We start from the raw sequence: 23,111 nt of genomic DNA on the forward strand, positions 1-23,111 counted from the left end.
TGGCCACAAAAGGGCAAATTTACAGCATAAATGAACAAAAATATAGAGGCACAGAAAATAATAGACGTTTTGTTTCATTCAAGGTACTTTGATCAGCAAATGCAGGTATTAAGGTATGGTAACTATGTATAGACACAAAGCTTCAAAAAGGATTCCCCTGCCCCTGGCAAGTCTAAGAAACCAAAGCAGAGATTAGTCATCCATGACTTAAATACACACAAAATATAAGAGGGGGAGGAGATAGGGGGAATGAGAATAAAGAAAGGTTGCTTCTTTTATTTGCTTGCTTTATGAACGCAATAAATAGGCTTACAATTGGTTGTTTATTTCCCATCTTATTTCGAAACAATTAAGGTGGCTTTCAGAAATATATATAGTAGAACAGAATGTCTTCAAAATATAACTTAATTAGTAGGAAGGGAATATGAAGAAGAGGCATAAAGGATGAAGAGTAACTTTGAAACATACACACCTGTCGTAAGGTTCTGCTTTTGTACAATTCTAAGATGTATGTGATTTAGCTCTGAGATTCCTAGCAATCAAAGCAAAACAAAAAATAAGATCAAATTACAAAATTTGTATTCAAAAGCTAATTTACAAACACAAGTATTAAAGGATTACTAATACTTAGAATTGAAAGAAGTTTTGCCTCTACTTTTTGATAATACAATACTGTCCAATTCATGATTTTTCCCAATAGCATCTTGATAGATATTAAAAAACAACTTTCACATCAAAGTTTCTTTTAACATTTTCTCAGATCATGTTTGGGTCATAACATAATAAAAGGTTGCTCAGAGAAATCAATCATCTTGCTAGGAAGTCTGCAATTTATCTAATCTGGGCTTTAAACAAAGTAACAATTACAATGCTCTTTTATTAAATTTGCAATATCCACTTTCATATTCCAAATTTATAATTTCATAACTTCAGCTTCTAACAGATAAGTAAAATTATCAAATAAACAATAACTGTGGTGCTAGAGCCAGTGAAAGTTAAGATACAGACATCTGTTGGTGGTGGGGAAGAACAGTAGTCTCTAAAAGGTGGTAGGGGGCAGCAAAATTAACATAAAAAATTTCCTATCTCCTATTATGTAAGGAAAAAAATCCATAATGGTAGCATCAATATATCATATCAAGATTTAACACTACTAAAATTTAACAAAAATACAAATCTGATTTTCAATCAAGGTAAATAAGCAGCAGCAAGTCACAATACAGTTGGGTTGGTATGTCGAGTTTATGTTCTGTTTCCTTTCATTCTATGCTTTTTTCCTTATTGCTTTCCCATTCCATTATTAGTCTAGATATGATCACATTCAAGGTGCTTCTCTCTCAGAGCCTATTTGAGTCAATAAACACCTCTGTACATGATTTAGCTCTATATTACTAAGTGTTTTAGGGACCTCCTTTCTAGATTTTGAAATTCCTTGTTTTACAATACCCATTGCAAATAATGAAATGAAAACATAAGTACAAATTAATGTGGAATAATACATTAATAACTACTGCACACATTTATAATAGCTAGTGTTTGCCTGATACAACCAATATATTACAATTGCATTCACTGAGACAGAAAATCAATTTTTACTGTATTACCTGTATACTTACTATATTACTATATTTACTATACATCCAATCATACTATATAAATTTCTATGTGGTGTACAAGAAACCCAAATTAAATCAAACCATGGGCTTTCCTACTTTCAAATTGTCACAAAAATTTTATATGTGAAGACTTTATATGTAAACTTTTAAGAACATTATCAAACACCAAACATATATAATGAATTATTTTTAGCCCTCCAAATGACTAATGTTAAATAACTGCATCCAATAGTTTGATCAATATTTGAACTCATAGGCATATACCAAAGATCATGCAGCCTATTCCTTTTCTCAATATAATATTTTTTGCTACTGAACAAAGTAACAGTATTTAGATTTTTATAACATTTTTGACAATAAAAATATCAGCCCAACATTGAAAAATTTTAGAAGGTAAGTTTAAGGAGCACAGATTAAGTATCTGCTTAAATCAATCAGGAGTATATATTTTGTTCACTTAAAAAGTTATGAAATGATTTAAAGGGTTACATTAACCACCTTATAATTATTTAGGTGAGGTAACTAAAGCAGGAAACATACCTATGAACTGAAAAGCTTTAGAGTAAATTTTACAAAAGAAAATGATTCCATTTTTTTCATTTTTCTACGAAAACATAATAGAAAGCATAAACCACAGAAAGCTACAAATGTATATTTTTCATTTATTGCAACATAATAGATACACACAAAGCCTGTGAGAATACAATATTCATTTTGCTGCAGAAGAACCGACATTGCATAACAATGAGATTTGCTAATGAAATCAACCATCAACCTGGAATACATATGTATTAAAGCAAGACCTCAGTGTCATTTTCTTTTTGCATCGTTTGTTTTTTCTTTCGTTTTTTTTTTTTATTGACCTTGTCAGTATTTTTGTCCTTTAAATTTTGGAACTTTGATAAAGCAAAATCAAGACTAAAGAATTATAGTGTACTGTTTTTTTATTCATCACATTTATTTTTAATGCAAATTCCAATTGTTCTGCTTCTATCAGCACTATTAATGTACCTTTGGAAAGAAAAAAAAAATCAATAGATGCTGCCAGAAGAAAAGAGAGTTTTAATTCTATTAAAAATTGTTCTGGGCTTATGGCTATAATCAACTTTGATCAACATTTGACAAAAGTTCCATATGAAAACATTTAGTACTTCTTTAATATGAAAAATAATATATTTTAAATCAAATTGGCAATAATAATCTATTGTTTTGCTTTGGTTTGGTTTTGGTGGTGTAGTATGGGATCAGAAATACATTTCCTCCAACAATTCCTACTACTCACAATTATTGCATGAAATAAAATAGAGCTGATACAATAACTAACAGACTGAAAATTGTTTTTCAGGAAATTAAAAAAAAAACTCTATTATTTTGGAGCTACAAAGTTAATTACCATTTTCTGTCCCAAATAATTCTGAAATTTTTTCTTGGAGATTTATGATTTATCTATTATCATTTTCTATAAAAATTCAAAAGTTTATGAAAGTGTTTGTTGTTATATATTATGGGGGCATTATGCCAAACCAGCTGATGTTCAGTGGTAACTCTTAACTGTTAGGAGTCAGAGTAAGAAGGGGTCACTACCAGCAACACTCAGGAAATCATGAAGTGCTGATGACTGGGATTTAAGTCTCCTGCATATAAAACATGTTTAGGCCTCTGGGCCCTCTCTCTGGCCATATATTATATGCTTGGAAGATAAACACTGTTGCCCCTCAGAATTAATTTTACATATAGCTCTTGGACAAAATGACTATCAGTACTACTGATCATTCATTTACACAAATTAGGTGTTCAATTCATATTTGCTATGGATAAAACAAACTAATAATTTAACCTGCTATGATTTCTAATTCCACAATTCATGTTAATGATCATCTTTGTTTTTTAAAGCAGCAGTTATCCCAACTAAAACAGCCTTGGTTGAATAAAACCAAGTTTCTCACTTTGATTTTTACAGTAACTTCAAATAATATCCTGTAAAATAACAAAAGTCAAAAAGCATGATACTTCTGTTGAAAAGTGTATCAGGCAGGGATTAGGAGGTCTGGTCAATGGTTGGAACTAACCACAAGTATGTGTGGGGCTGAGGGTAGGTAAGATAGAGAAGAGACTGATATGACAATAATAGCTGGGAATGATCACTCTGGACAAGATCTGAGGGGTAAAAGTAGGTAAGAGATATTCTCTATAACCTTTCAGTATCAATATTGCAAACCATAATGCCCAGAGAGAGAGAGAGAGAGAGAGAGAGAGAGAGAGAGGTGGACAGAGCGAGTGAGAGCGAGAGCGAGAGCAAGAGAGAAGTACCTGCCAAGGCAAGGGGGTGGGGGATAATGGGAGGGAACCTGGGAACACTGGTGCTGGGAAATGTACACTGGTAGCGGGATGGGTGTTGGAATACTGTATGACTGAAATTCAATCATGAACGGCTTTGTAATGTTCTAAATAAATAAATAAATTTTAAGATAAATTTAAAAAATTTAAAAAAGTATATCAGAAACCATTCTTGGGTAAACTATTTTAATGTTGTCCTGACAATCTAGTAATCCTGTTATTTTTTAAATGTTGAAGGATAATATTAAGCAAAAATCACAAAAACAGAAAAATCATTAATCTACACACAAAGTTCTTTCCCAGAATCAAAACTGCACTGTAGCACTGTAGCACTGTTGTCCCATTGTTCATCAATTTGCTCGAGCGGGCACCAGTAATGTCTCCATTGTGAGACTTCTGGTTACTGTTTTTGGGGTATTGAATACGCCATGGGAAGCTTGCCAGGCTCTGCCGTGCGGGCAGGATACTCTCGGTACCTTGCTGGGCTCTCCGAGAGGGACAGAGGAATTGAACCTGGGTTGGCCACATGCAAGGTAAACACCCTACCTGCTGTGCTATCGCTCCATTTCTATAACAATGGCAAATAAGAAAACACTCTGAAAAAAAGTTTTAAACAAATGTCTATGGCAAGACCAAAAATTTATCTTCACTTAAGTAAAGGATGTTAACTCTAAAATACAATAAGCTTGGGAAGGTTATCTAGCTCCTTGTTACTCCAAAGTGATCCAATTATTAGCAACAATTAAACTGCTAATTAGAAATGCAGTCACATCTGATACACATTAAAATTTAAGAAGCCATAATCTAGAAAATTCCTTATTCTAACAATCTACAAAGTAATTCCTCTGACATGTTATTTTAACAATATCTCAAAAACATTTGTTAAAGTTCAGAATTATCCAGAAAAGAACATTTTTGTCCTATCGAATGCCCATTACTTAACATTTCTGTAAATATCTTAAGTCTCATATTTATAAGAACTACTTTCTTTGACATTTGTGGTCATACAATGGACAAGAGGGAAATATCTCATGAAAGATCTTGGAAAATATTAAACATACTGATAAAATTGAAGTATTTGTAATCCGTAATTATTTTAAATTATCTTGGTAAAAGAGTTTTTTCCCCTTTAAATAAAACCTTGAGATGAAGCCACGCATAGTGAAAAACAAGTGAGGAATAGCTCTAGAGGGTAGGGGAAGAAGCAACTAGAAGCAGGCAAGGCATCTTGACGAAATGAACTTGCAGGATTCCTCAAAGTACACTTTGAGAACCCCCGAGAGTGTAAAAACAAACAAACAAAAAAAACCTGTTACACTAATCACAATTTTACAATTCATCTCAGCAAAATTCGTTTTGTTTTGGGGTCACAGCAGCTGAGCTCAGGGCTTACTCCTGGTTTGTGCCCAGGGATCACTTCTGGAGGGCTCCGGGTGCCATATGGGGCACCAGGGATTGAATCTGGGTGGTCACATTTAAGGCAAGCACCTTGCCTACTGTCCTATCTCTCTAGTGACCAGAGAAAATTTGCAAAAGTTCACCATAGTGAAATTTATTCTCAAGTGTTTTAAGCAAACTAGATTAAATTATATAATTTAAATATTATTTTTACTAATGCAAGTCAGTCTTTCCCCAAATAGTTCCAATACATTAAATTTGGATTTAATTAAATATTATAAATTAAATTATAATAGTTTCCCTCCACATACAAGATACAGTAAGTGATAAAACAGCAACACAAATGAAATGGACAAAGTACTTTAGTTATCTGTTCGGAACAATAAGACAAAATACATTAAACACATTTAGTGCCATAGAGCAAACTTAATTGGAGATCTCAGAAGAAGTTCCATGAAAAAGTGACCTTTTAAACCAGTCTTCAAAAAGATACAAGATTTTGAAAGTAAAGGAGGCTACATGAAGCACTAAGGGGAAAAGGGCAAAGTAGAAGGAAAACATGCTGAGGCCTAGAAACTTAAAAGTATTGGGTGTGTTCAAATAGGAGCTTCATGAGTTGTTTATTTTACAGCAGCAGTATCTAAAAAATTCAAGTACAAATACACCAATATATAAATGCACAAATAGAAGACTAAAAATCAATGAATTTAATGTAATCTGGCTAGTATAAAGGAGATATGCAGTAAAAAAAAAAAAGTGGGATAAATGACTGAAAAGGTAGTTTTAGGAGACAATCTTGAATACCACATTAAGGGTTTAAATTTAACTCTGCAAACAATGGTAAACATGCATTAAAAATATTGATGTGATACTTTATTGCAATGTCAGGGATTGAACCCAGGGCCTTACACATGCAAGGCAAGCAAGCACTGTACCGCTGAGTCACATTGCTGGCTCTCAAACATAGCAGTTTCAAGTACAATGGACAGGAGCAGGAAGAGATTTCCCAAGACTACTGCAAATTTTGGTCTCTTATAATAATTTGAGCAAAGAGGTAAGGGTCTGAACTAAGGTTGTGAAAGAAGTTAGGAATATGAAGATGAATGTAAATACAATAAGTATGAAAAATAAATAAAAATGTTTTAACTGTTCAAATCAGAACAAGAACTTTTAAAAACTAAATTGCACAAGTAAACTCTATCTTATTTCACTGCATATTCTATGAGGGGGAAGCAAAAATTAAGGAAATCCTAAAGGCTGGCAAAATGTAGAAATCTCTAATACACTGGTATTATAAAATGGTAAAAGTACTGGAGAGTGAGATTATGCAATTCATTGTAAAAGTTTAGCTATATGCAGTTTCTATCACAATTATCCCCTTCTAGATATGTAACCCATAAAAATCTTCATACATGGCAATCATATAGAAAAAGGAGTAATTTCAGTATTATTTATGTAATATAATACTAGAAATACTTAAAAATTGATAACTTTTTTTGTTTGCTCCTGGGCCATACCAGGGTTTACTCCTGGCTCTGCATGTAGAATCACTCCTGGTGGTGCTACTGGATCATATGTGGTGTTTGCGGATAGACCTCAAGTTGGCCACGTGCAAAGCAAGTGCCTGTCCACTATACTGTATCTTCAGCCCTTAATAATTATTTTTATACAAATAATATATGGCATTAAACTAAATAAGAAAGATATAAAAATGAATATATTTAATATGCAAACAACCACTAAGAACAAGTAAAGAGTTTGTTGTACAGTAAGTTCTCACTTAACATTATCCAGTCCATTCTTAAAAACTCTTACTTTAAGCAAAACAATGATACAAACTGTCATTCACCAATGGTCTTGTTATTTTTCTCAGCAACACTGTAATCAAAAGATGGTGAACAAAGTAACAAGGACCTGCTATATTTCTACTTGTCATTTTATTTGAGATTGGATAAACTATCCAAGATTGATATATCTTTTTTAAAAAAAGTTGTTGTTGATCAGAGAAATAGTACAAGTAGTTAAGGCACACACACACTTGCCTTGCATGCTGTTTACCTTCGGTTTGATTTCCTGCACTCCATATAATCCCCTGAGCTCCACCAGGACTGATTGCTGAGTACTCCCAGATCCTGCCCACAAATCCACATCCATTGTAATTCAAGGCTTGGTGAGTGCTGGGCACCATATGCAGTGTTGGGTATCAAACATGGGTTGGCTGCATGCCTTAATCCCTGCCCTAGCCCCATAACAGATATATTTTATGAATGACAAAATCAAGCTAGTCCCTGGAACACATAGAAAAAAATAAAAATTTAAAGTATGGTCTTGGGTAAGATATATGTTTCATGTGGTAGAACTTGATCATTTAAGAATGCAAAAATACTTCTTGCAACTGTGAGACACTGAATTTAATCCACTGCACCATTAATACTTTTAGCACAATCAAGTGTGGTACCCACAAAGACAACAACAGACAAAAGCAGTTTTTAAAGGATATAAACACTTTTTTAAAACTTGTCTCTTTTTATCAGCATTTACTTATTTTATTCTGGAAATTAATGCTATTTAATCATTTTCTCCCATCCTTTACCTCCAAAAACTACCAATCTGTTCTCTGAATTTCTAAGTTCTTAAAAAAAATGTAAATGATAGCATACAGGTTTTTATAGTTTTCTTTCACTGATTCATTTCACATAAGCATACCAAGAGATAGGTCAGTCCTTGGCTGGCTTCGCCAAACCAACTCAGATTTGATGTGGGCACTGCAAGGTCATCTGAGCACAATTAGATAGTAACACCTAAGCAAAGAGTTGGGAATAGCCCCTAAGCATTAGCTGTGGCCCTGGCCCAAAAGTTCAAACATATTGACACAAAGGCCAGGATTTACAATGTTTGTGGCAGAATATCTGTTTCCACCTACACATGCACTCAAACATCTACAGATAAATGTCACTCGCATTGTATTTACATATTTATATTTCAAGGAATAATTAGGTTGTTTCTATTGTTAGTAATGCTACAATAAATATAGGGGCATGGGGTGGAACAGTTTTATTCTAATAGGGAAAAAATTTAAACGTTTAGTTTTGAAATTACTACATTTGGGGGAGTTTATTTGGAGAGGTATGGGACACACTGGGTAATGCACAAGGGTTACTCTTGGTTCTGCACTCAGGGTTCACTCCTGGAGGTGCTCCGGGGACAGTAGAGAGGACTCACTCTGGCTCTGAGGTGGGCAAGTCTAGAGCTATACCTGCTATACTATTTCGATGGGTCCTACAATGACTACATAATTAAAGAGAACAGTAAGGTCCCATGTACATGTACTCATCATTCAGTTTCCACAAATGATCATACCTTACAATACTACAGAGCATAATCCAAAACTGGAAATATAGCTAGAATGTGTATGTATAGCTCATGACATTTTATCATGTCTAGATTCATGTAACCAATACTTGCAATCAAGATACAGAACTATTCCATCACCACAAAGATCTCTCTCTCGAACTACCTTAAAAAGGTTTATTTTGTATTAAGTTAACATTGGTTTATAAGAATTTAAATGTTTCCAACACCCTCCATCTTGCCAACAGATAAAACGGTTCAGTGTCACATCTCCAAAAGAACACGATACCACAGCATCTTCCCAGGTATACTGGTCTGGGCTGAGAACTTTGTGGGGTAGGGGTGGGGGTCACCTTCTCTGAATGGTGGCAGACAGATTCTCCTTTCTTCCTGAAAGCAAGCAGTCCACAGCCATATCCAACATCCCAACTTAGAAATGGCGAAGCTCCACAACAAAATCTCATCAAACTGCTCAGCCACAGAACTGTTCCAGATCTGTAGTTCCTAGACCACACAACACCTCAAATTTTCATAGTACTATCAGCCCAATAGGATCACAGCAAATCTGACTGGGAAGTTGCAGAGAAGATCACCATGCTCAGTGAGCCTAAACAATAACACAAAAGGCTCAACTAGCACTAATCAGCACAGTAAATCTTTAATGATTTTAGGAACATCATTGTGAGAAATAAAAATGATCACAAATTGACTAGTACTGATGCAAGTTATGATAATTCCATTTGCCTTTGTGTCGTAACAACAATCAACACGAAGTAAATTTATTTATGCCTGCAAGGGGAAATGCTGGGGTGGTAGATGGGAAACTGGGAACATGGAGGAAGGAAAGGCACACTGATGGTGGGATTGGTGGTGGGATTGGTGTCAGGACATTTAATGTCTAAAACAACTTGATAAATCATGGTGTGATGACAAACATTTTTAACTGTAAATATTCCTACACTTTAGACGTACAGACTTTTCTTTCACTGTTTAAAATGCTTTGATGAAGTTACGCATCAGTGCACCTGACACAGCTAAAAAGAGCTAAAAGTGTCCTTAGATTAGATTATTTCTGTTCAAAACCTTAGAAATGCACAAATTAGACAACTCACTGGGTGAAAGCCATGTCAGAGATGAACACACTAAACAAGGGCAAAATACACTAACTGCCTGCTTGAAGAAGTATAAATGGTTTCAAATGTGAAAAACACTAACTGTGGGAGATTTAGGCAAAATTTTACTTTTAAGCAGGAGACAGACTGAAGAGATATTATACATGCTGAAAATATGCAACACCTCAAATTTTCATAGTTCTAGATTAATATTTACTGATATTAAAATAGAAGCGTGAAACTAGTAAAAAATTGTAAGTATGTGAAACCCTCATTAGATTTGTGACGTCAATTAAATCGTCATCTAGAGTGATGATAAATTTGAACGCTGCAAGTTTAGTCTAAAGGCCACTGGTCAGGAAGCTACTGTGACAATCCAGAAGAGACAGGATACCAACCTGTTGATGATTTGGGGCGTCATGAAGAGAGACATATAGTTATGAGAGATATCGAGGGAAAAGTAGTCTTTGCTGAAAAAGCAGGTTAGGAGTGGCATCACAAAACACCAAGAGTAGAAAATCTTTTAATTAACAAGTAGCAACCTGTGTTATTGCAAATGCGGCAAGCATTTACCAAAGCATGGCAAACACTGGTCTCCTATGATTTTCTTCGAAGATAAGGTCAAACAACTAGGAAATCCACAAAACATATCAGAACATTAAAAGATGTACAGAAATAGGTGCTAAATAAAATCTAACAGTGTTTAACTTTAACCCAATGTTTCTCAAACATATCTCACTGAACAATAAAATTAAAAAGTTAAATATTGGGCTAGAGTGATAGTACATTGGCTCGATCCTCAACACAATGTGGTCTTTTTAGCCTTGTAGGGGTCTGGCCCTGGCAACCCTCAAGCACTACCACAGTGGCCCAGGTGGTCCCTAGCATCACAGGAACCAAGCAGCAATGCATCCTTGGTCCCTCACATTGAATCACTAACCTGGTTAGCAAAAAATTGCTGGGAGTGGGCCCCAATTTCCCTGAATATCCTTTGGGAGTCCCTCCACTTTTAAATTTTATTTTTCATGCAATACTCTATACATCTAGTTCTCCATTAAAATTACTCCCTGGGCTGCTGTTTGAGCACAATAAGGGCTTTGGATAAAATTGGGACATCTTTTTATCTGGGAAAAAAGTCTTAAATCTTAAATGTAGAAATATGAGTGTGAAATATTTCTGGCTTCATTTAATACTGTTTCTTTAATACTGTTTCATACCATCCCCAATCAGGCTGGTTTCCTTGTTCTTAGAAATCGCAAAGAACAATTCCCCTCTATTGACATTTACTGTTTTCATGGGAATAGTACTCATGCAGCTATACAGCATGAGAGCATGTGCTCTCACTTTCTTAAGAAAAACTGCCATCTTTTAAAAGATATTTCAATGACCATACTGTTCCAAATGCTAACTCCAAATCCTGTTGCTAAAGGTACTTAAAATGCTTCATCATTCTTCATAGCATTTATTGCAATCTAATATATTAATTATTAAGTTACCTATTTCTGATTTGCCAATAGACTGCAAGGTCCATGAGTGGTTTATTTTATTCACGGTATTATTCTCAGTATTCACATGTAAGAGAACTATCTAATTCACTCATTAGATAGTTATTGAGTAACAAAGCAGTCATCATTTAATCCTAGCTCAGTGCATTTACCTCATACCCAAGACTAGGATCCTGGATGAATAGCACAGTGGATTAGACCATACACTTGCATGTATTTAGCCTTACAAGTGTATGGTCATGAGTTCAAATCCCTGGTGTTCCATATCTGTCCAGTGGGAAACCAGAAGCTCTGTTCTCTGAGTCTGAAATCTGTATCTGTGAATCCTGGTACTGAAAGAGATTATTGGTCACTCACAGCCAAGTATGTGTAAGTACTACATAATGGTGCACAAATCACGGTGGGCATTGCAAATAAGTAGATGTCTAAGTGCTCTGAACAGGAGGAGTGACCATTAGTTGATGGGCACATATAAAGACCAACCCCTGTTGAGTATCACACCCTTAACTTGTGTTTCTCATTTGAAAGTACATGTGCAAGGGCTGCGATTATGGGGCACAAAGTTAAAAAAACAAAACAAATAAAGTAAACAAAAAACTCAAGTGTGCAACACTGCAACCTGTTGTGTGAACCCCAGAAAGCACCATAGCTACTCACAGCCAGGCATGTAACTCCTGTTAGTGCAGCATCAATATCAACAGGAAGGAAGGAAGGAAGGAAGGAAGGGAGGGAGGGAGGGAGGGAGGGAGGGAGGGAGGGAGGGAGGGAGGGAGGAAGGAAGGAAGGAAGGAAGGAAGGGAAACTATATTTAAAGGAAAGCAGAAGCTGGGTAAAACAGCTTTATGGGAATATATACATTGATAGGGATTATTTTAGGATGGTGAGTTAATATTTTTATTGCTCATATTTTGTCTAAAAGCTCTGGCAAGTTTATCCTTTAAAATATTCTTCAAGATTCTGGATATCTTTATATTATAACCTTTCAGAATATGTCCCTAATTTTGAAATAAGTAAAACTATTCTACATTTTTGTTTTTAGAAATGCACAGACAGCTTCTGCATAGTTGCTAATTTCTCTTACTCTTCTTCAGACACTGGCAAGTAAAAGCCCAATGCACTGAATGCAGTTGACCCTCTAGAGCAACGGATGTTTCTGTGACTCCTTTCTATAACTCTAACACTGCCAAGTGTTACTGTAGGCTTTGGTTTGTAATGCTTTCATTTTAATTTTAAACACGACTTATTAATCTTCAATGTAGGTCCAACTTTTCAATCAAACATAGGCCACACATTAATATAGTCTCATGTGGAGAACTATTCCTCTCAAAACTGGAAGATATTTCATTAAAACATGAAATAATTTTTTTCAAAAACTAAGTACTATTAAGAAATAATAAGAGCCTCTTCCCGCCCTGACGAGGATCCAAGTTGCCGCTCACGAACAGCTCCTGGCTCCTGAACAGCCATGATCCCAGAGGCAAACAGACCAATCTTGGAACCCAGTGGCTTTTGTCAGAAATGCATCTGGACTGAACAGTAAACTATGGTGCCATGCCACCCTGGGTGGGGAAAGGTGTTTGTCCCTTCTGCCTTTTCTCCCTGGTGGCGTGGTGGCCGCCACCTTTTCAGAGCCTATCAGACAGCCATGTACGAGATTGCAGTGATGTGACACATGGGGCCCCACAGGATGGGAGGGAAACTGGCCCCTCTCCATGCCCCAATGAGGCCCCAAGTTGCCACCCACGAACGCCTCCTGGGTCCTGTACAGCCATGATCCCGGAGGCACACAAACCAATCTCGGAACCCAGAGGCTTTTGGCAGAAATCCCTCCAGACTTATTACTAAAATATCAGAAATCCAAAATTGCATGGCCAGAGGCCACGTGACATCATATACTCTTCATAATCAGCAATAGAAAACAAATTATCTAATGATGCCTTTTCGGCAGGTCTGATAGTTGGGGAAAATTCCAAATATTCCCCAATGGTGGGTCTTTTGTCAAAATATTGAATGTGATCAAAGTGGAGAGAGAGTAAAGTGGAAATCATCTGCCACATAGGCTGAGGGAGGCAAGGAATTGGGGGGTATATTGGGACTCCCGGTGGTGGAAAATGCGCACTTGTGAAGGGATGGATATTTGATCATTGTATGACCGAGACTTAAACTTAAAAGCTTTGTAACTGTTCTCACAGTGATTCAAAAAATAAAAGAAAAAAGAAGAAATAATAAGAGCCTAAACATATATATAACTTAATAATCTAAGTATAAAAGAGATAAACTCTAGATTAGACAAAAATTTCTCTCCAGTAGTCGTAATGACAGATTAAAATAAAAGCTTGGGGCTTTTATTTGGGGCTTATTCTTTGACTCAAAAAGAATAAATAAATAAATAAATAAATAAATAAAAATAAAATAAAAGCTTAACAAATCTTTTCAATAAAAATGTAAGCAACTGGGTCAGGGAGATAGCTTAAAGGGGTGGTGTGCATGTTCTGCACAAAGAAGGCCTGGGTTCAATCCCAGTACTGTATGTTTCCATAAACTTAGAGCAACCCTAAATCCCAGCCACAACCTCTGGAGTACTCCCTGAGCACCATCAGTTATGGACCCACAACAGAATAACAACAAAAGGAAATGCATACAACTAAATAGTGAGTGAAAGTCTCTAAAATTATGCATGCTCTTATTATCGATCTATCATGGGTAAGTAAATGCACTTTATGATATTTTAAGTACTAATCAAATGGAGTAGTTTTTTTTTTCCACAAAGAAAGATGCTTTACATGTATAACAAGTAATAATCTAATGCACCTAATGTTTTGGTTAGCAAGTTTGGTGGCCTTAGTTAAATCAGTTTCGGAGAATCAGACTCTTCATCTGTAAAATAAGAGTTTGTTTAAGCCTTACAAATTTTTTTAGAATTAGTAGTCTATGATTTACAAATATTTTCTGATTAAACTCTCTTGTTTTACTCTATAAGCCAAATGAGAAATATTTATGAGATCAAGAAATACACATTCTTTTAAAAACTTACTTCTTTAAAAGCTAGATAATAAATATTTATTTCCCTATAATGAAACACCTCAATTTAGACTGAAATATGGTAAGTACTATTTATCTACTTTAGGTGAATAAAAGCTGAGAACAATTTATCAGAGCAACATAAAGACTCCTGAAAACTAGAAGGTCACAGCCTGTGTGCTGAGCTGCTAGCAAAACATCTATGATGCTCCAAAGCTGCCATTTTTCTTGCTTGACAAAGACTCCATCTGCCACTGAGTCATTTACAGCCTCCAAGTCAGAATATCAATGATTTCCAACATTCTACAAGCTTGCTTTCACCTTGACATCACCTCTGTAATAGATTTAAAGCAGATGATACATATATCTCAACTACAAGCACAAAGCCCATGCTTTATTCACTTGATACCTGTTTCAGCTGCCCTCTAATGTACTGTTTTCATTTATGCTGAGTAGTGAAATATATATATATTTCCTATAATTCTTGTCCTACCTACATATTTTTAAATCTAATATATTCATCAAACTTTAAAACCTGAAAAATATTGCCCTTAAGTAGTTTTTCTTAAAAAAAATTATGGAGATACTGGGAATTACAATACTGTTGATCATACTTTTTCATGCACACATGATTCCAACACATTGGCCAGCAACAGAAAATCCAGTTCCTCCCTCCAGTATCCCAAGGACTCTTGCCACACCGACTTGCCTAATGTAAACTCAGTTCTATAGACAAAATCTTCAGTTCTGATGACTTAGACCATTTGTTGTTCCTTTACTGTTTCTTTTTTTTTTAATCTCACACATGGGAATGGTTATTAATTTTTTTTATGTAATAGTGGAGGTGGTGACTCCTACACACATACAGATGAAGAGTTGATCTTCTAGAATTACACAAAATTGTAAATTAATGATGTAAATTTTTCCCCCAAAAATGTATCTTTTTTAAACAGGTAGACAAATTAAATAATATTATGGATAATTCTCTGAATTATGTTTTAATAACAACAAATTTATATAGTTTAATAACAAGTAGTCTAGTAACAAAATGATGTTTCTATTAAGCACAATCTGCTAAAAATTATTTGATATGCAATATCCTATTAGCGATTAGAATCATTAAGGCAATGAAGAAATATTGAAAAATTTCTAGTTTTGTGATGAAATGAGTGTTCTCTTCTGGGTTTTCAGCCGTACCTGACAGTGCTCCAGGGACTATATGAGGTGCCAAGGATCAATCCAGGGTTGGCTGAACACAGGGTAAGAACCTAAACCCCTATACTATCCCCTCAGGCCAAAGCAATGTTATCTTGGGTATATCTGTAAATTTTTTTTAAAAATAAATTGTAAATTAAGGTCATTATTTGCAAAACATCAAGGGGAGTACAGAGCAATTTAAAACATTATTACTCTCAAGTACAGGAAATAATAAATGTACTAATGAAAATACATCTAAAAATACAAGGTATTTTACAGTGAGAGGAAGTATGTTATATAAGAATTCTGGATTACAGGTTAGGAGAATTAAGTTTAATTACATATCTTCTCTGAACCCTCCAAGTATTATTATGTGATTCATTTGACTCTAAGAAAACCACTCACTCAACTAGTTGTAAAATAGGGTGACTTGATCAAGTGATATCTAAAATTGACTCTTATTAGAGCACTATAGGATAATGGGATACTATTATTTTAGATGTCAAATAATTACAGACACTACCCTAGATTTCCAAAGTCATTCCCTTTAGGTAAATATGGTCAGTACTGACAAAGAAATTTTTGTTGGGTCTTTTGGAATGTGCAGCTTTTGGATTAGCATGCAAAAGTAGAAAAGGAATCTTCTAAAATAAAGAAACATTTTACATATGGAAAGGGTGTGGAAAAACAATTTCAAATCTATTATCACATTAAATCTGAAGAGAAGATGTGACACAATATTAAAGCCAGAGAAACTAGTAAGAAAATCAACACAGCAATCTATATATAACCTAAATAGGATGGAAGTGAAAATAAAAGGAAAGCAAATAATATAAAGTATATAAAAGATACTGTGCACTCAAGATCATCTAAAGCGGGGCATTCTAATTCTACTATGAAAAATCATCTAAAAATGGATCCTCTTTCTCAAATAATGTGAGAAGTTACTATTTTTCAGGAGAAAACACTGGATTATAAATTAGACATTGATTATAAAATCTCTGCCATCTGTAGGCTGTATAACCCAGGAAGTCATGCTATATATTTGATTTGGAAATGAGAGTACTGGATGTGGGATGTCTTTAAGTTTGTTTTCAGTTTTGTATTTAATACAGCAATCTGAACAATCCTAAATTTGTAGAAGCAGACAATCTTTGACACAGTCTTTTAGAAACTTGCATAATTTATTCCCTTAAAATAAGCAGGCCTTTAATAAATAACTAAAGCAATATATCAAAGCTTATTATTTAATTTCTGAGTACTACTAACATTATATATAATGAAAGAGATAATTATATTAGGAGTGAGGCAAATATATTTTTGGAGGGATAGTTCTATACACAAATATTTCTTTAATCTCCAAGAATAATTTCTGATTAAAATATACTTTATTTGAATATGACTAACAAAAAGCTTCCTTACTGAATATTTATAAATCCAATATTCAGTATGCCAAAGTTATGACAGAGCAGTAATTAAAACAAACTGGATTAGAAATAGCGCTATCATTGAAAATACAACTTTTGATGATTATGAACCTGATCTCTTTGATCTCAAGCAAGAATAATCTCTTTATTGTTGACATTAATTTAAAATAAAGTAAATTATTTCCCAACTAAGTGAAATTCACATTAGAAAGTACACAGGAATGCGGCCAGAGTGATAGTACAGCTAGAAGGGTCTTTGTCTTGCATGAGGCCGACCCAGTTCAATCCAGGCATTCCATATGGTCCCCTGAGTACACCCGGGGTGATTCCTGTGTGCAGATCCAAAAGTAACCCCTGAGCACTGCTAGTTGTGGCTCACACACTGCGCCTCCCCATCCCCCCACCCAATCCACCCTAATAATAGTGTGCAGGAGTTACAACAATGCTTCCAGTAAATTTTTTTAGCCAATGCTTATTGTAGATTTTCATAATTGGTTTGGTTTCCAAGTTCTTATATTAATCTCTTTCACTTTCCATTTGGGATCATATCAAGCAAGGGATTTTGAATTTGCAACTCCTACATGTGAAGCTTGTGCTCTAGTTTTTCCAACTATTTCCTCAGTCACTTAACACCTATTTTTTAACTTATATTTATTTAGAGGGCATAATTTTTACAATGTAATATTTGTATTAATAATTACAGTTTACAACGACACTATACCACAACCACTACCAAAGTGCCAATATCCTACCACTATTTTCTAGATGCTTTCTCATCTGTACCCTCTACCCCAATTAGGAAATACAGTTCTATTTGTAAATGCTCAAGTTCTGCTATAATTAATTGATTACTGTTTATTATCATGTTAAGTGAAGTGAATTAAAGGGAGAATGACAATGACCAAAAATCTCACTCACTTGTGGAATACCAAAAAACCTAGTAAGGGAATAAATAATATCCTCTTGATCCCTTTTAAAATGGTGTTCTAGAAAACAAAAGGAAAAAAACTAAGTTATAGGTCACCATGGGTTGTTTTCATATCTTGGCTAGTGCAATTAGTGCTACAATTCACACTGATGTGCATATCTTTGGAGATTTGTATTTTTGTGTTCCTCATAGATACTTAATTCTGAATGAATTACTGGTACTTATATATGATCTTTTTTCCCCCCTACCAAAGACTACAATGTTCAGTACTTTAAAAAAACATTCTGGTCTTGTTTCTGATATGGGAGCAATAGCACTGTAACACTGTCATCCCATTGTTCATCAATTTGCTCAAGTGGGCATCAGTAATGTCTCCATTGTGAGACTTGTTACTGTTTTTGGCATATCAAATACGCCACGGGTAGCTTGCCAGACTGCCGTGTGGGCGGGATACTCTCAGTAGCTTGCCAGGCTCTCCAAGAGGAGCGGAGGAATTGAACCCGGGTCTGTGTTGCATGCAAGGCAAATACCCTACCAGCTGTACTATCCCTCCAGTCCATATGGGAGTAGTATGGGGGCAAATTTTGTCCTTTCAGAATTTTGTATGCGTTTGGTGTGAGATTTTTAGAACACTCTTTTCATGATGTTCTTCTGTTTTTCAAGATAATAACAGAGGAATTTTTTTTCTTTTTGGGTCACACCCAGCACAGGGGTTACTCCTGGCTTATGCACTCAGGAATTATCCCTGGTGGTGGTCAGGGGACCATATGGGATGCTGGGAATCGAACCTGGGTGGGCTGCATGGAGGCAAATGTCCTACCTGCTGTGCTATCGCTCCAGCCCCATAACAGAGGAATTTTATTTAAAAAAATGTTCATAGTAATGAATGAAATACTCATGTGCTTTTCCCTTTGGAATAAAATGAAAGGAATCTTAGGTAACTGTTCTAAATGAAATAAATAAATAAGTGATCTACCCATCAGTGTTCTGCAGGGAAACAAAACAAGGGGATAGATGATCATTTGGTAACAAACTCTGATTACTGGAGTACAAACCGAGAATACCATATTCATACAGAAATAGAACTGCATGTATTACAAGAAAATGGGGAACATACAAAACAGTGCTCGGGGGGACATGTGATGTCAAAGATAAACTCAGAGCCTCACACATCCTAGAAATGTATTCAAGCACTTGAGTTTTCTCCCCTGCCCCAACAATTTAATTTTCTAAGAAACTCCACTAACTCTTGGCCAATGCACTTACAACACACATAGATTTCACTTTGGTCACACTGTCATTCCTCTTGTCATATGTCTATGACATGTCTTATTTCTGAGATTGCATACTTAATATTAAGATAGAAAGGATTTATGTCTATGTGGAATATTACATGACAAAAGACCTAGGTTCTTAGTTGAAATGCTCTCACCCACTCTAAAATAAATTCCCTTTTAATACCCAAACACTTCTTTCCAAGAAAAATCAACAAAATTTATGAAATCTTTCTCTAATCCTTAATATTTTATCTTCTTTTTATCTCATGTACATGTGCAAAATATGAAAGATAGATTGAAAAAATAGTAGTAATCCTCCACTTTGAAGAGAAACTGGATACTCCCATGTATTTCAAGACATAAACACCTGCTATCTAGCTAGGAATCATAAGCTCTTTGTAAAGAATGCTTACAACATAAGAATCTCTGTTCAAACAGTAATACCAAGACCCCCACTATGCTTAAATATGTTGGATGGAAAATTACTGTAAAGAGTATTTTTTTTTAATTTTTATTGAATCACCATGTGGAAAATTACAAAGTTCTTAGGTTTATGTCTCAGTTATACAATATTCAAACACCCATCCCTTCACCAGTGCCCATATTCCACCACCAAAAACCCCAGTATACCCCCATCCATGCCCCCCCAATCTCCAACTGTATAACTGATGAATTTCACTCCATTTTGTAAAGAGTATTTTTAATGTGTCTTTTACTTTCCTCCCAAGAGACAACACTGCCCTTTCTATAATGAAAACTGGTTTACATATACAGTTCTACCACATCTGTGATGACCAGTTAATGTTTTAGTTTATCCATTAGGCTTTTTAAAAAGATAAGAGAAACTATGTTTTCCATCTTTATCAATTTACTACAAAAATTCAGAAGGCATTATCTAGTATTTATTAAATCAAGGAATAATAGTCACAAAGTTCTCTGTGAGATAACGAAAACTTTCTGATAAAGGACAAAATAAGGAACATAACAGCATAAAATCTCCAAAAGCATTAATTTATATGAAGAGTAAAATGTTTTATTGTGGCAATGTATAAGATACAGCTTTCTTCAAAAAAGTCTTCAGTGGGAAAAAAAAAAGGGGAAGCGGTTAAAAAAAAAAAACGGAGACGTAAAATTGACAAAGAATCCCAAATATTTCTAGTGAATTTTCTTTACTTTAAGAAGAAGTTTTAGTTACTTTCAGTGACACTTGGTTACTGTTTTTACCCAATTTACAATGATGCAATTTCATTGGCACTATGATTCTTATTTGTCAGATCCTCATAAGGTTATCTTTCTTTTGTTGTTGTTGTTGTTTACTTTTTGGGCTACACCCAGCATTGCTCAGAGTTACTCTTACTCTTGGCTTTGCACTCAGGAATCACTTCTGGTGGTGCTCCATGGACTATGTGGGATGCCAGGGATCGAACCCAGGTCAACAGCGGTCAAGGCAAACACCCAATCCACTGTACTATTACTCTGGCTCCAAGAATATCTCCTTCTGGTAATTCATTTCCCAACACAGTATTACATCTTCAAGTAGGTCTTTCTGAAAACACACACACACACACACACACACACCCCACACACACACCCCACTATATCAGCATAGAACTGAGGAATATAGATTTATATAATCCCCTGCATGTGCCCTTATTTTCAACTTTCCTTTGTATCTTTATGTCTGAAAATATTTCATTTATGTATTTCTTTACCTCTTTTCTTCCTTCCTATTATTAAATTTGACTATATCATCCCTAACATACTGACATGAGAAGTATAAGAGCTCCACAAATGTTGAGGAATGAAGGAAAAAACTTCAATTACCTTGATGTTTTCTGTCCTTTCCTTGGTGAAAATAAAACATCTGTCACTGTCACTGTCATCCTGTTGCTCATCGATTTGCTCGAGCAGGCACCAGTAACGTCTTCATTGTGAGACTTGTTGTTACTGTTTTTGGCATATTGAATATGCCACAGGTAGCTTGCCAGGCTCTGCTGTGCGGGCAAGATACTCTCGGTACCTTGCCAGGCTCTCTGAGAGGAGTGGAGGAATTGAACCCTGGTCAGCCGCATAAAAGGCAAAACACCCTACCGCTGTGCTATTGCTCCAGCCCAAACATCTGTATACATAAAATATATTTCTGTTTCTTTTCATTAGACTGCCACAATCATAACCCTGAAAATGCATCGTAGAAACTGTATATAAGGAAAGCATCCAGATTATGCAAAAAATATACTTGTACTAGACATTAGAACTTACAAATTCTTATAGTAAACTTATTTTCTTCCCAGAGAACATATCCTCATATTAAGGTTCAAGGAGTAGTGCTGAGGGGCCAGAGATAGTGTCTGCCTTACTCAGAGTGTCTGCCTTACTCACCTGACCTGGGTTTGACTCACAGTTCCCCATATGGTCCCGAGAAGCCCACTAGGAATGATCTCTGAATGTATAACCAGGAGTAAACCCTGAACATGTAGCCCAAAATAAAAATGAAACAAAACAAACAAAAAACTAACAAAACAAGGACTAGCATTCAAAAACAATGTTATGATAGAAATAAATACTATGAAAGCAGAAATGACAGAGAGATTCATTACTACTTCAAGGAAATTAAGAGGTTTTATAGGAGAGGTAACATTTGAATTTGAGAGGTGATATTTGAGTTTGGGAGCAAGTATCTAAGTTTTCCAAAATTTCTCATCCATAAGTCAGACACTGAGAATAGAAAGAAACCAGACTATAAAAGCAGGAAATGAATTGTGATGAGGAAAGGAAACAAGTCATGAGATTGTTAGGATTTGGGGAAAGGGGGGGGGGGTCAAAGGAGAGCCTTCTAAGCAAAGCTCAGGGAACTAGGGACCACAACCAACCAAGCTGACAGTTCTATGCTAGTGCCAGTGATGTGGGTGTGGGTCTAGGACTGGAGACAACTAGGACTGCACCCTGTGATGCTGAGGATCCTAGGAGCTAGAATGCATGATCTGGTGCACACATGACAAACACCCCTGACCACTGACATAACAACCTGAACCCTCAAAATCATGAGTTTGATACACAAAAACTGAGTTTCTTCCTAAATAGAAAATCAGAATATAAAATCCCAAACATTAGATCTACTGTATACAAAATAGCCCACTTTATATGTGGAAATATTTACATGCATTACAAATGTACCTATGTACCTAATGCCTTTACGTACTTTCAAAAATGCATCACATAGTACAGATGTAAGGCTCTTGCCTTGTATGTGGAGGATCCTGGCTCAATTACAAGGCACAATATATTGTTCCATTAGCACTGCCAGGATTAATCCCTGAGCACATAGCCAGAAATAAGTCCTGAACACAGCCAGGTGTGGCCCCTCAAAACCTAGCTAAACCAAAAGTAACTGAACAAAAAATTTATCAGAAGGTGGAGCAATAGTACAAGGGTAAGGTACATGTTTTGCAAGTGCCCACCCTGATTCAGTCCTAGTACCACAAATGGTTCCTTGAGCGCCTCCAACAGTGATCACCCAACACAGAATTAGAAGTAAGTCCCCTGAGCTCTGCTGGGTATAGCCCTAACCTCTCTTCTCCAAATATATCAAGAATATTTCCATTGTTCTTAAGCATCTACAACAAGCTTATATTAGGAAACTCTTTGATGCTGTACAAAAAGATGTTTTATTTAAAATCAAAATTTTTCTCCCTTTGTCGATTTTCCTTTGCGCTTCCTGAAAAAAAAGAAGGGGTCACATACCATAACCCCTTAGGTAAGTCTATTACATTTTTCTCATCCCTAAATAGTTTTCACTGGCTATTTTATATTTTATCTACTTATAAGAAAAACACTTTTGTTAATATAGTAGTGTGCACTGTTGTTCTGTAAATTATTAAAAGGAAGAGAATGACATTTTAGCTAGATTAAATTTCAATTTACTCTAAAAATATTTACCTAGTG

General features: G+C 35.4%; 1 protein-coding gene across 18 annotated transcripts in view; it reads right to left on the reverse strand.

Annotated features, from left to right (window-relative positions):
* BAZ2B (bromodomain adjacent to zinc finger domain 2B) overlaps positions 1-23,111 on the reverse strand; it is a 356,824-nt gene that overhangs the window by 165,761 nt on the left and 167,952 nt on the right. The window contains exon 4 of one of the 18 annotated variants that reach the window (XM_055120584.1): positions 473-532. The exons of the other annotated variants lie outside the window; for them this stretch is intronic. The gene's annotated coding sequence lies outside the window, so the exon portion shown is untranslated. The remainder of the gene's footprint in view (positions 1-472; positions 533-23,111) is intronic. 18 annotated transcript variants of the gene reach the window in all.

This window comes from Sorex araneus, chromosome X (genome assembly GCF_027595985.1).
Source record: "Sorex araneus isolate mSorAra2 chromosome X, mSorAra2.pri, whole genome shotgun sequence".
Classification (NCBI taxonomy): Eukaryota; Metazoa; Chordata; class Mammalia; order Eulipotyphla; family Soricidae; genus Sorex; species Sorex araneus.